Source organism: Alligator mississippiensis, chromosome 3 (genome assembly GCF_030867095.1).
Source record: "Alligator mississippiensis isolate rAllMis1 chromosome 3, rAllMis1, whole genome shotgun sequence".
Taxonomy (NCBI): domain Eukaryota; kingdom Metazoa; phylum Chordata; order Crocodylia; family Alligatoridae; genus Alligator; species Alligator mississippiensis.
The window spans coordinates 242,743,381-242,758,583 of NC_081826.1; the positions used below are offsets into that span (position 1 = coordinate 242,743,381).

Here is a 15,203-nt window from a genome sequence, read left to right on the forward strand (position 1 = left end):
CTCCATGTGGAATGAAACCATAATATTCCCATTTCTATCAGGGTCTGCACGATGAGGTAAAAGTACAAGATGGCTCAGGCTGATTCCCTCATTCATTTGAATGCATTTGTGGAGTTCTATACAAATTTGAAGAAGAAGCTATGGGAGCACTGCTAAGAAGGGGAGAGGACCAACAAGCCACTTTCCCTGAACAGGGAATGATAATTACAAGGCCTGCAGGATTGTTTGAAGGAGAATCTTAGGAAGAGATTTATCCAACCATCCATCTCCTCAGCTTGGGCCCCGATATTTTTGTACCAAAGAAAAAAGGGACATTACAACCTTATGTAAATTGCAAGCCCTTAAATAAGGTCACTATTTAGACCAGGTTTCCTTTTATCATTGATCACTGAGTGTGGCTAACTCTCCTCCTGTAAAAGTTGGGCAATATTTTATATGCAGATATTACATAGGTGTGTCTCAGGCAGTCTGCGGCCTCCTAGCAGCCCACCTCAAGCTGTTTCCCTCTCTGGCACTCTAACAACCTTCCCACACCTTGATGTTAACAGTAAGAAACTTGGGAGGTGGCCCTCAGATAGCCACATGAATATGCTAGGTGCCTTTGCCTAACCCCCACAGAGTTCCTGGGCCATGCAGACCCCACCACACTCTCCACTTTCCAGGAAGTCCTCCACAATTCCCCATCCCCAACTTACCCAGTCCCAGTTCTGCCCCAGGCAGAACTGACAGTATATTCCCCTTCTGGAGAGCTCTCAGAAGCCTCACAATGCCTCTACGGCATCCTATGTCTAGTAAAATAAGACCACAGTTTGCAATAAGACCATCCGTCAAGAGTGCCTTCCCCCATCCCATAGGCTCAAAGCAATTCAGGCTCACTCTCACTGCACCACCGGTCACTGTGGTCCTCTCAGGAGCTCCTTCCTTCTCTGCAGCTGGGACCAGACAGTCAGCTCAGCCCTAAAAACCTGGCTTATATGTGTATCTGTGTCCAAGAAGACAGTTTTCCTAAACTGCTTCGCAAGAGAACTGCTCTTCTGGCATGGTTCAGTACCCGCTGAGGTGCAGCGGCTTTAAGCCCAGGTTATGGAAATGGGAGTCTCCTCCCTTGCTTGCTCCGAGGGCCTTATGGCTAATGGCATGCAAAACTCGGGGGCATCCAAATCCGGGCCTGCAAGTAGGATGCCCACCAAAGGATTTGGAAACATCTGAAGCCCCAGGTGCAGGTGGAGGATGTTTGCCAGTACTAGGGCCACTTATGGTTCTGGACTTTTGAATTTGGAATTAGTTTTGGCTAATTTGGCCTCGGATACAAATTATATATATATATATATATATATATATGTATAAAAAAAAAAGATGACAACTAAGCTCAGCCCATTCTGGCCAATATGCAAAATAAGTTTGTCCTTAAAATCTTCAGTAATGTGGCAGGAGCTCCTGAGATGGGTGTAATTTTCAGACCACTTCTGGCAATCTGATTCAACTTCCCATTCATTTCAATAGGAGGTACTGAATGCAGAGTAATGCGAGTTAAACCTGAGGTAAGTTCTTAACATTTCTAAAGGCTGCTCTGACACTATGGTGCCATTGCTGGGATCAGATCCCATCATGCCATAAAATGAATATCTGGCAGGGGCCAGACTGATTACATTGGCCTTCAGAACTGGTTTAGAAGAGTCACCAGCAAGCCAAATAGCCTACTAAGCCCCACTCACGATAAACTAAAAACAGAAATAAAACATCTTCATTCCTCATGAAAAGAGCCAGATTAATAGTGACATATGGTTTATTGAAGAAATGTAACTACCGATTTAAAAAAACCCTCTAACAAAAAGAACTTCAACTTTAGAATTAAATTAAATGGAGTTTGATACAAAAACTCCCATATTATTGCAAACTGAGGTCCCCAAAAGTACACTTGTGGAGATTTTCAGTAAGGCAACATGGTTTTTAGAACCAAAGTTTTAGGCCTAATGCCTAACATTTATTTTGGTTCCTTCCCTACACAGGCTCTACATACAAGGATCTATTTTGGCAATTTGGGCTTGATTCACCTTCTCAGGCATGAGGGATAAATCTTACTGACACAGGAGGAGGAGTTCCACTGCTGCAATAGTACTCACACTTAAAGGAGGACAGGAATCAAATGATGCTGATTGAAAGATAAGTTGTTCCATCTCTCACTTCCTTTGCAAAAATTGATCTGCAAACAGAATGCTGAGGGACTTTGAATTAAATAGCAGTATTAGAGCTTACTTTGGAAAGTTAACATGAACTGGACTCTTTTAAGGGGAATATTCTCTTTAAAAGGGAAAACCAGACAGAATGTGGTCAGTTTGGCTTCCCCCCCGGGGTCAATTTTCTGCCATCACTGCCTACTTCTGTGTACCAGGCCTGCCTCTGTATACTTGCACATTTCCAGTGGAAAATTTTTGTTTACTTGAAAACAGCAAAATAAATCAATTCTTCTTTTCTACTCTTTTATTTGGTTTGGGACAGAAGATCTAGGGAATCAAATGTTTACGTAAGTTGTGGGTACATTCAAGTAATGTAATGCATGAGCAACGAACGGTTCCATTACTCACAGTTCTAGTAAAGCTGCTGTCTAATGCAGCAGAATACTGAACCAAAGCAAGACTTTAAAAGAGGAAAAACATCCATGGACACATGTCTGCTAAGGGGAAAAAGAGTTGAGGCTCAGTTCAACACGACTAGAAAAAGAAAAACAAAACAGTAGTCTTTTAGTACTGATAAGAAACAAAATGGTACTAGCAGCACTGCATTAGAAACAAACAGTATTACACCATAAATTGGAAAACAGGCAGAATTGGAAGATACTAAAGAGAGTTGTACAGCTTTAATGGAAGAATTTTAACTTTTCTATTCCAGTTCTTGAAAAATTTTAGAATCAATGTGTTGGATCAATGAGTTATAGTAAATAGAAGAAACTCAGCAGGCACAAAAAGACAGGAAAAAAACCACTGAAAAAACAATACAATAACTAGAGGAAAAAAAGAGACAAGGGTGAGAAAGGGGGGGGAACAAGAAAAATATTCAAATGACCAGGCAGCCCTGGTGAATTTTGTGTAACTTTTAATCAGATTCCAGTTTTACTACCAATTCAAAAAAAAATTTGCAATCTGAAATTAGAAGAAATTACCCATGCATCTAGATTGGAAGAGACTATAACTCATGTGGCTCAGTTGCTACTTTTAAAACAAGATCCATTGCACAGACCAGCAAGAACATAATGATTTCCCAATATTTTTCTGCTCCTTTAAACAGCAAAATCATACAGGCTGGATCCTTGAGGATCAGCTGCCCATGTAGCAACAGCTACTTCACTAAAATCTTTTCTAGAAAATAATATAAAATTTTACACCAGAGAAAGCCCTGAAGCATGTTCAGGAACTACCTAGACAATTAGCATAAGGATTAACTCTTTTGTTTATTTTGCAGGATTTGTTTCTTGGTCCAAATGCCAATAAGGGAAAATATTAAAATGGAAATATAGAGAAGAAAATAATTAGATGGGTCCAGTTTAAATAAGTCAATGGACAGACCTATGGACCTCATTCAATAGGTTTGGAATGAGGGCTTGTGGTCTGAGCAATATGGCATATCTTATGCTCCTATGACTTACATTGCTCATTGACATGATATATTTTTAGCATCGTACAAGTGAGAGCAGGGCAACCCCCCAGTCTACTACTCTAATAATGCTGTCAATCCCAGGGAAAGATTATGAAAAGAGTCAGCAAGTAACTTTTAGAACAGATATTAGGCGCGGAGCTGAGTTTGTTAAGGACTACAATAGAATTCCTCCTGATACTGCACTACATACATTTAAGTTTACTGGGTGTGTAAGTAACATGGCTTGTAATGACACACATACCCAAATAGGGAAAGTCAAAAACGAGACTGCTTGAACTACAGGTTGCCACATCAAAAATCCAGTTGCAAACATCTAATTTTACTTGGGAGTACAATGACTACATTTATTCAAATGGATTGTGACTGATAACCTGAGAATGGGCAACTCTCTAACACACTGACTGCACAGCTGGACTGCTGCTCTTAAACAGGATGTTTTCCTCATATTCTCATAAGAATTCCATGTTTGTGGGGGAGGGTCAAGGTGGGAGAGAAAAATTCAACTTACAGTCAGAGATGACTAATGCCACATTTCTAATATTATCACCAGCACTTGGTTTTCTACACAATGCTGTCTGCCAGCAAGACAACTATTCCACAAAGCTTTGCAAATTTCCTAGTCAAAAAGGATCAGCACTATTAAAAACTATGTTCAGCAATGTGGCCTAGCAAACCATTTATTCTGACCCTGCATGCATACCCGTTAATCCATCTGTCTGTCTGTCTCTATTTGAACTTTAAGAGCAAACTGGGTCAGTTAGAAAATGCCAACTCATGATGAGAAGATTATTTAAAGCACATTATGTTGTAATTACCAGATAAAAGACCATCTTTTACCTTTACAATACTATTTATTTTATTCAATGAAAACTACTTTGCTTGGACAGAGGTTTACAATAACTGACAAATAAGCAGGAGCATCATTTACAAAGCAGAATTGATAACGGGTTTATCTGCTTGCATTCCTAGTCAAGATTACCTAGTACTAAATCCTTGCACGTTTTTTGGTCCATATTTCAAATTAAACAAGTGGGTTGAATTAAGCATACAAATGAAATATTTAGCAAATTAATGAAGCTAAACTGCAAAATCCAGAATCCATGGATCAAATCCCACCCCCATTCCCAACATAACATTGTTCCAATGATAAACAAATCCTACATTACCATGTTCATTTTTGGAAAGAAACAGCTTTTTACCTGAATATAGGTTGATAACTTCAGACAAAGACCATGAACTGCCATTACTATTGAAAAATCCCATGAGAGAATCAAATAACCATGGGAAGTATTCAAAGGGTTAAATGCACTAAAAATGCTAAACTGAAAAAAAAATGACTTGGCATTTTTAACTCATACCAAAAACTACTGAAAATATAAGTCAAGACTGTTGGGGGCCCCATTATATGCTGACCCTGCTTATGAGTCAAGTGTCATTTTTATGGTTCTTTCAGAGGGACAAAATGTAGACTTACAATCAAAGCCATACAATATATACACACCCAGTGTTTTCTTTGTTTAAAAAACTATAACACACTATTTAAAAACATGTTAGGATTGTAATTTTAATTGTATCTTGAGACCATATCACAAAAAAATACCATTGTGACACTTAAATATCTGTGGCATTCTGTGGGTTATTAAAAACATCTTGAAAATAACTTTTGAAATACAGTCACCATTTAAAAAAAAAGGCTGCATCTTTTCTCATAGAGAAAAGGAGCTATTTGTTTACAAGAATCTGAAGGGTGAGATCTGTCCCATTGTCAGAACGATCGTGCAACTCAGCATTTCTGGCATAATAAAATGGTTTCTGAACTACATGCTTTGAAGCTTTGTATTGGCACTCCCCATTGTGAAAGACCAGAGAAATTAATGATCCATTTTTTAGGCAGCTACATTGATCTGCAGAACAGTGTTCTTTGGTTTCCAGCTGCTAAAGGTGAATGACCTGATGACGAAAATCTTAAATCTGAAAATGCTTAACTGCTCTTTCTTTACAAACAGCTTTGTATGCCTGGAACTGTGCTAAAGAGACTGCAGTCAAGTTTTAATAGCTCTGAAAACTTTGGAAAGTATTAACCAAGGTCTCTTACATTGCACTATACCACCACCATCATCATCATCATCCATATCTTACAAACTTCAGAGCCTAAAATGAGCATCATGAAAGTCTGCAAAAAATATCTTTGGTGACAAGAAATAATAAACACAACAAGAAAAACACAAAAGGCCATGCTTTTCAGTCATACTGGGCAATTCCAAATATACCACCCATTCCTCTTCAAACCAAGCTAAGTAGATTAGCTGCCATATGAATACAGACATACCAATGTGGTCACAGGTGTACTTGCTCAGCCATCCATGATCAGCAACTATTTATCATTAGGATCAAACTCTGCCTTTAGGTACATCCCTTTAGTACCAATTAAGTCGAGAAGGCTGCATGATGCATCAAAGCAAAATCTGGGTTCAGATTTTGAAAAGTCTCCCAAAAAAGCTACCAGTGGTTATGGATGGGCATGCAAGACCAGTGGAAAACCTGGAGAGAGGGGGAGTGTGCAAGTGTCGTAGTCCTCTGGCTGGACAGCAGTCACTGCAAAGGTGAGCTTTCTAGCCAGGCAGACTCCTTCACCCCTCCAACCTCATGGCTGACAGGCTGTCTTCAGCCTGCCCCTGCCTCCTGCCCTCAGTTTACCTGGAGTTGTGGATGGAGGCAGGAGGTAGTACAGCTGGACCACTTCCAATCCAGGATGGGTCCAGCTGTGGAAGAATCCCTCCTTCTTAGTGCACAGCTCTGGGGACTGTGAGATAACACAGCAGGGCCCATCCTGCAGTGGGATGGGTCCTGATGCAGGGAAATGCAATCCCCATCTTCCTCCCCACCATGAACAGATCAGTTCAGAGGATGGGAGGCAAATGTGTGGTAGCTTGAACCTTACTGAAGACATGGCTCCAGCCTGGGGGAATTCGTCCAACTGCATTGCACAGATCCAGGTCTTTTCAATGCGTGAGGGGCACTGGCACCAACAGCAGGGTTTCCACGGCTCATCCCTGGATGGGATATCCAGGATTCAATGTTTTCCCTCCCTCCTCCTCCCTTGGGTCACACGTGCATCTGAACACACTTTTAATTACAATAAATCAGAAGGTAGGTTTTTATGAACATGTTACTCCACTGTTTTAGTTGCAAACTGGGCTTCTCTGGGTTTAAGATGGTACCAGCTATATGAAGCATGCAAGTTCCAATTCTGCTTTCAGTGATACCCCTGATCAATCCCAATGAAATCAGGAGGACAGAAGATATTTTATGTCAGGCAGATATTTTATACATTGAAGAAAAAGAAGAGAGTTTGGTAGGAGTGGATGTTCACTTCTCTCCACTTAGGCAGTGGGAGAGCTAGGGAAAATCTTCAGTGAGCAGACTGGGAACAGGAAAATTGCTCAGTAAAAGAGACACCTGACTTGCACAAAGCAGGATGGAAAGAGATAAGACAGCAATGAGCGGGACAGAAAGGAGAGAGGAGACAGGCTCTGGTAAACAAGAGAAGAAGGTGATGAACCTGGGTGTAGCACTACGAGTAATAAAAAGGTAGACAGAGAGGCAGCAGGGCAGACATCCTGCTTCACATTGGGGCAGTCAGAGAGACAATGTGGAAGTGGTGCTTTCTGTCCCTCTTGATGTTTATGATATGGGGGTGGGGAGTATAATATTAAAGAGGTAGAATGAATCAATTGATAAGCACTCTCAAACCATTATGCATTAAAGTGATAAACATACTGTCCTTAACTATGCCAAGACTGTTTGCAGTGAAGATATGGAGAATAGGACTATGGAGTAATATAAACATATGTTACAGTATTGCTCATATGTCCAAGTTTTGGCAGTCAGTAGGAGACAAATTGAAAATAACAGTCAGGCAGAAGATGCCAACAGCTTATGCACTGATGTCACATGTTTCAACACATGAAAAAGTGAACAATCAAAATAAAGGACAAGTATAATTATTTCTAATGGTAACAAAAGCAAAAATTCATAAGGATGATATGGGTAGCAAGCCATCAGGAAGGGAAGGGTGGAATATAAATCATTGTCTTCAACATCAGTCCCTCATTACAAGGATGACTGTCTTCCAGTAAGTAGGAAAGTCATTAGTAAATCCACAGGTAACTAAGAATGCTAATCCAAGATCTGCATGTTTGATTGCAGATGTGGCAAATAATTCTGGGATCCTGGGTCACAGCTCTTTCCTTTGCCTTTCTTGTCTATCCACCTCCATAGTGAGGTGAGTTTGATTGAAGTGATCAATACACGTGTACGTGATGGTGTCCTTGGTGGACAGTTCGGTGCTTGAGTCTCCCAGACATTGAGGTTAATACCACATTTCTTCAGATAGGCCTTCAAGGTGTACTTGATTTTTTTATTTTGCCAACCTCTAGAGTACTGGCCATCTGTGAGATAGGAGCATAGGACCTGTTTTAGGAGCTGGTTGTCAGGCATCCTTATGATGTGTCCTGTGCAATGCAGCTCATGCCATTTAAACTTGGCTTCAATGCTGGTGCTGTTTGAGCCAGAACACTGGCATTCATTTTTTCTGCCATTCCAATTGATATGGAGGATTTTCCAAAGTTATCACTGATGACAAGGTTCCAAAGCTGTTTCAAGGTTTTCAGGTGTCTCTGCTACGTTGTTGTCCAATGGAATATAATCAGTTGATGATAATGAGATTCCCATCCATGCAATACTGAATACTGACTCCAGATTGAAGTCTGCCAGCAATGAGATGGAAAAGTGTGTTGGTGCAATCACAAATCCTTGTTCAACTCTAGTTCTGATAGCAAAGGGATCAGTTTCCAGGGCATGATAATGGCTATTGCTTAGGACAGTTGCTGTTATGTCACTGTGAAGAAATCTGATAAGGGGAACAAATTCTGACATCATCCAAATCTCATCAGGATCTTCCAAAGGTCCTCCCTGTTGATTCAATCAAAAGCCTTAATCATGCCTGGTAAAAACATTTGTGTTCCTTACAGCACGTCTCCTGCAGCTGTCTATCAACAAAGATAGTCTTTGTACCTCTGGGTAATCTGAAATCACATTTGAACTCAGGAAAACTCTTTAGCAAGGAAAGCAAGTCTACTGAGGAGAATGTGGGCAAGTTATGAACAGGAGTGCAGTATCATGATAATTACTACAATCTGATCTACCTCCTTTTTTGAATATGGTAATTATTCTAGCATCTCTTAATTCACTGGGAATCTGTTCATGTTTCCAGATTTTCATAATAATGACATGTAATTGGTGACAGCTTTTTTCCCCCCACCTTGCTTTAAAAATTTCAGCTGCTGTTCCACCAGGACTGCATGCTTTGTTGTTCTTCATCTGCTTAATGGTTTTCAAGGCCTTTTGATAAGTTAGTGGATCTGCAAGGTAGTTCTTCATGGGGTGTTGTGAAATAGACTTGGTGGTACTGTCTTCTACACTGAAGCCTCAGATCAGACTAGATTAGACTAGACATTAGGAAGAATTAGACTAGACATTAGGAAGAACTTCTTCACAGTTAGAGTGGTCAATGTCTGGAATGGGCTCCCAAGGGAGGTGGTACTCTCCCCTACTCTGGGGGTCTTCAAGAGGAGGTTAGATAGGCATCTAGCTGGGGTCATCTAGACCCAGCACTCTTTCCTGCCTATGCAGGGGGTCGGACTCGATGATCTATTGAGGTCCCTTCCGACCCTAGCATCTATGAATCTATGAATCAGGAGCTCTTGAAAGTGCTCCTTCCACTGTGCATTGATGGTGGAGCCATCTTTAAAGAATGCTGTTCCATCCTTAGACCTCAGAAGGATGGCTCCTTGTGTGCTTGGCCCATAATTAGTTTTGGTTGCTCCGAAGAAACTATGCATGCCATGCTTGTTGGCAAAGTTTTGAGTCTCTTTTTCTTTTTCCTCTTACCATTGTTCTTTTATTCTTGAATTTTTCCCTCCTATACTTAATGTGGCAATATATGTCTTGCTTCCATTTGGAACTGATGTCATTATGCCACACCTTGAAGGTTCTCCTTTTTCTGTCAATGAGACCTTGAATTTCTCTATCATTCTCAAGTAGGCCATCAGGAAGAGAAGGGTAGAAAATAAATAATGTGCTGGATACGTGTGTAAGCAATATATTATTACATAACATATAGATAATATAGTATCTGAAACAGCTGTTTGCACTGTGGGCCAGTTGGCTCAGCCAATTATAAGTACATACTGGAGCCCCTCTGCATGGATTCCCCTTTCTCTCAGAAGCTGGAGCAGAAGTAGTACAGCTGCCTCCACAGCAAAATTCCCATCTGACCTAGAAGTGTAGAGTTCTCTGTAGCAGGAGGGTATACTATAACAATCATCACATTGTCCTTAGATGTCCTTTGCCCCAAATTGCTTCAAGTTTATAATAACTGTTCATTTATATTTGCAAATCTGTATGCTTTCTAGGCCATATGGCTACAACTTCCAGAAGAAAATAAGTTCCCTCTAGTGGTGAAAAGACAAAACATGGCCCTAGAAAAGTTATTTTCTTGGATAATCAACCCAGGTTTCCTCAAGTGACACTCGGGGAGTGATTAGAAAGACAGCAACTTACCCTATAGTAATAAATGCTTCTTCAAGGTGAATTATCTGTGTTTTCTATTCTTGAGGCACATCCAGACGAGCGTGCATGAGCGTTGCTCCAAGGACAAATAGCAACAGCACAACTATATGCTGCTGCTACTTATCTTCAGGGAACACTCATGCATGCCCACTCTGGCACATGGCAGGTTGCCCTAGATAAGGTAGAGGAGCTTGGGGCCAACAACAGCCTTATCTGGGCCCTGGGGGCCTTCTAAGGCTCCAGTGGTGACAAACCATCAGCAGGGAGCCTGGCTGGCACCTGGAGCATGGCTCTGGCTGGCCAGGCTCTAGTTTCAAGTGGTACACATTGTCGCCATGTGCTCTGCCCCGCTTTTTTCTAGGATGATTTTTTTTTACACCAGGATCTCCCAGTATCAGAAAACCCCCTGGCACTGCAAATTAGCAGTGTGGGGAATGCCTGTATGTGCGGCGCCACAGATGGGTCTGTGACACAATATACCGCACATGGACACTTGTCTGGACATACCTTTCATGTGCAAATGTCCAATATGCTCAAGATCAGATTATTATTACCTGGGGACACAAGGAGTGTACCAGAGCCAACATGCCCTTAGTTCTTTTGCCAACATAGAGCCCAGGTGTTATGAGCCTCTGTTGTAGTGAGGATAGAGGATGGGTCATGGAATATATACAGTCAATATATTTCAGAGAACCACAGACACTGCAAGGTAAGTAACAATTTCTTCGTCTAGAGTGCCCGTCTATTTATACTCTAAGGGCATGCAGTAACCTGACCTTATAGGAGGTCATGCTCAGTCTAGCTGAGCAGTGATTGTTCAACTGGCTTGCCATGCAAAGCATTTAGTATAGACATCTCCATAAGGAAACAGTGTTTTGTAAATGTATAAACTGATCCTGACATAGCTGCGTTACATAGCTCCAAATGGGAACATTTCTGAAATGCTGTTGATGCTTGAAGGCAAAGGAATGAGACTTAATAAGCATCTAAACCAGGTGTTTGTGAAAAGCAATATACAAACCACCAGGCATGAATGCCTGTGCCACCCATTCATAGGGGCTGAAAAATAAACAGTACTTAAGAAGGCTGGCTTTACAGAGACATTTTCTCAGGAAGGTGACGCTATGCATTCAAAGGGAGATGTCGCAGGGCACCTCGGTGCTCTGCTCCTAGAGAGTGGAAACTGCCAGGGAGAGAGAGCCCTGGCAGAACATAACAAGCACAGCTGCGGGTTGCCGGGGCAACTAATGTGAGTCAGCTGGCCAGAAGGGGGCAGGGCCTGGCCCTCATAAAACCCAGGGCTGAGGCCAGGCTGGCAGTTTTCTGCCAGTGGCCAGGGAGGCAGGAGCTTCTGGGGCTAGAATGCGAGCATTGCAAGAACCCCTCTAGCTGAGTGAAGGATGGCAGCTCTGAGAGGTTTGAGCAACATAGTTTAGCCAGATGGCTTTGAGTTGAGTTATAGCCAGGAGGCTCGAGTTTATGTTTGCTTCTGATATTACACCGGTGGTTTGGGTGAGGCTATAGGGGTTGGAGGAGGCCTCCTAGGGACCCACAGGGTGTAGGGCCCTAGCGCCAGTCAGGGCGCAGTTTCCTCATAAAGGGGGGGAACCCCAGTGGTATGGGAACCCCGGTGCCAGTGAGGGCGCAGCACCAGTGAGGGTGCAATGTTCTCAAGGGGGAACCCCAGTGGTATGGGAACCCTGGCGCCAGTGAGGGCGCAACTTGCGGGGTATGTAGACCCCAGCCCCAGAGAGGGGCAGCTTTGAGAAGCCCCAGCGCGGGCACGACGAGCCCCAGAGAGGGGGCCATATTATTAGGAAGCCCAGTGTGGGCGCGGTGAGCCTCTGAAGAAGGGCTAGTGCGGCGATAAACCCCGGAGCAGGGTAGAGTGCTGTGGTTGCCCCTGGCGAGAGGAGGTAGTGGCACGGTGAGCCCTGGGAGAAGGGGGTAGCAGTGCGGTGGGCCCGAGAGTCAGGGGGCATTACCGAGAAGTCCCCAGAGTGGGCGTAGAGAGCCCCAGACGGGGGGCTGTATTTTAGAAGCCCGAGTTTGGGTGACATTGCAGGGAAAGCCCCAGGAGGGGGCACTATTGTAAAGGCCCCGGACAGGGGGCGACACTATAGAGAAGGCCCCAGAAAGGGGCAACATTACAGGGAGGCCCCGAGTGGGCTTGGAGAGCCCAAGAGAGGGCAGTACAGCAGGGGAGGCCCCAGAGCGGGCGAGAGTACGTAGAGGAGGCCCGAGAGACGGGCAGAGTGTGTGTGTGTGTGTGTATGTATATATATATATATATATATATATATATATATAAAATGAGAGAGAGACATACCAGCGTCTATCCCATCAGCGAGGCTTAGGGCGTGGTATTAGGGGTTGGTAGGAGCCACGCATAGCCCATAAGGCTAGGGTGCCTGGGGAGCACCCATCATACTGGGAGACCCCCAGGGGGTCCAGGAACACATGGGGACAGAGGTCCCAGCTAACCGTGCCCAGGGAGTCGTAAGGCAGCCTCCCCACTTTATCTAACCATCAAAGACGTGGCAGGCGAGAATTTGAGGGTGCCCTTGGGCCGACTTGGCACGGTGAGGGGGCCATAAGGAGATCATGGCCCTCCTGAAGGACCCCACCGTGACAGGAGAATCTAGTGAAAGCCATGAAATATATGTATTTAAACACTTAAAGGTATTTAGCGTCATAATATCCTATGTAGGATGATCCAGCTCTTAGGTGTACCCTGATTAAACTAATAGAATGTCCTTATCTTTTTTATGATACACAGACTAAGTTATGAGGAATAACCATTTGTAATGGAAAAATATAATGCTTCTCCACTGAAGAGGGAACCTTTTCCACTTGAGTGGATATATAATTCTTATATAATCCTTCCTAATTTGTATGATAATATTTACAGAATCTCTTCATCATTAAGTAACCATCCAGTTTTCAGCACTGAGGGATGTAATGAAACCAGGTCTGGATGCAGTTGTGGAGGATTAATAGGTACTCTTTGCTTCATATGGCTTCCTTAGTTGACACAAGGTAGCAGGCTTCACTGACAAGGTATCACAAGACTTCAGAAAGAAACTTGGAACTCAGATTTCAGGTTTCCTTACAGACGGTGATTGACATATCAGAAGTTGTGGTGATATCGATGACAAAAGCTACAGTGAGCAGGGCATGACCAAGCCTTGAAATTCTCTAAAGAAATATGAAGTAGAATAGGGAATCTCTTTTTCTACCTTAAATTAATTAATTAAGCCAGATGAAGCACAGGGTAGCTAGTAATTGGCAATCTTGAACTAGAGCACTTCCTTGCAAAGAGAAGTGGGGTACCACAAAGGTCTTTTGCATCTAATGCTGTTCCATTTTTCAATTAATGATTTGGATGTAAAGATAGATAATATATTAATCAAACTTGCAGGTAACACCCTCAAATTTGTGAGGGTTGCAAACACTTTGGAGGCTGGGATTAAAATTCAAATGGGTCTTGACAAACTGGAGCACTGAGCTACACTATAATAAAATTATTATTTTATTATAAAAATAAAACAATGGCATATGTAAGCACTATACATGGGAACAGAAACCTATGCAGGGATGAGGCAATGGGACTGCCCAGAAAGATGTGGTGATTATAGTAGAACACAGACTTAATGCAATCCATAATGTGATGCTGCTACAAAAGAAATGCAATTTGGTATTACATTTAGAGAAATAAAGTATGGAAGACTTAGGAAAATATAATGCTATTATTATGCTACTTGGCAGCAGCTGGAATACTTTGTCCAGGTTTGGACACCATATTTTAGGAAGGGCATACAGAAATCACAGAAGATCCGGAACAAGCAGCAAAGATGAAAAAAGGAATTGAAATGTAAACTAAATAAAGATAGTTTGAAAGGACTTGGAACAATTAGTTGGGAATAAAGGAGATGCGGAATGGAAAAGAAGAGGGAGACGCATGAGAGATTTCAAATACTTAAAAGGCTGCCATAAATAAAATAGAGAAACATTGTTCTCCCTTGCCACAGAGGGTAGGATACAAGCCAATGGCTTTACAGCAAAGCATATTTAGATTACATTTTAAAAGACTGTTTTCCACCGTGGTAAGAATAGTAGGGCAACCTCCTTGTGAAACTGTCAAATCATCTTCAATAGAGACTTCCAGGAAGAGGCTGGATAGGCACCTCTCTCAGATAATTTCAGAATAAAGAATCCTGCATTCACGAAGGGATGATCCTTGAAGTCCCTTTCAATCAATGAAACTTCTCCCATGAGAAGTAAACCATTCCTGTTGAATTGGCATAGCCAGCTTTTCTGACACTGAGGTATGTGGACTACTAACACTTGTACACAAGTGTTGATTCTGGGAGGCAATAATGTCTCAGAGAAGCTAAAAGTAAGAAAATTCTATGAACTTGTGGCAAAGTGCTCATTTCCAAGCTGCCAGTTTCTGTTTCAGAGTCAAAGTCCTTCTTTTTCCTGCTCCCACTAGAGCTTCTTTGTGAGAGACAATGTAGACCTGCAATTTTGCTGTGACATATGATATGGAAAAAACTTATAGTCCAAAACTATGCAAACAACATGAATATATTAGAGAGGACTTTCAGTGAGGCCTCACCTACCCAAAAACTGAATAAAGAATAACTAATGGGTTAGATGATGGTGTCTAAAGGTGGGACCAAAGAAAGAGCTCTCTTGAGAAGAGACAGACCTACAGAGAGATACCTGGATTAAGGCTACACTCTGATCCAAGCATGGATTTGGTTTTAGTTGATGTATGATGTGGCACAGTAAGGGAATAATTACCGGTGGAGTTTATTTCCTACATATGGGTACTTTTTACCACCTTGAACTTTACCTGAGCCTGGTGAAGGGTGTGTGACCCCCAAAAGGTTGCAGAAAAATATTTTTTT

General features: G+C 42.3%; 1 protein-coding gene and 1 long non-coding RNA gene across 4 annotated transcripts in view; one reads left to right on the plus strand and one right to left on the minus strand.

Annotated features, from left to right (window-relative positions):
- LOC109282179 (uncharacterized) overlaps positions 1–2,476 on the plus strand; it is a 48,063-nt gene extending 45,587 nt beyond the window's left edge. For all 3 annotated transcript variants that reach the window (XR_002089102.2, XR_002089103.2, XR_002089101.2), the window contains one exon: positions 2,010–2,476. This is a non-coding gene — a long non-coding RNA (uncharacterized LOC109282179). The remainder of the gene's footprint in view (positions 1–2,009) is intronic.
- ADGRV1 (adhesion G protein-coupled receptor V1) overlaps positions 1–15,203 on the minus strand; it is a 487,191-nt gene that overhangs the window by 233,257 nt on the left and 238,731 nt on the right. The window lies entirely within an intron of this gene.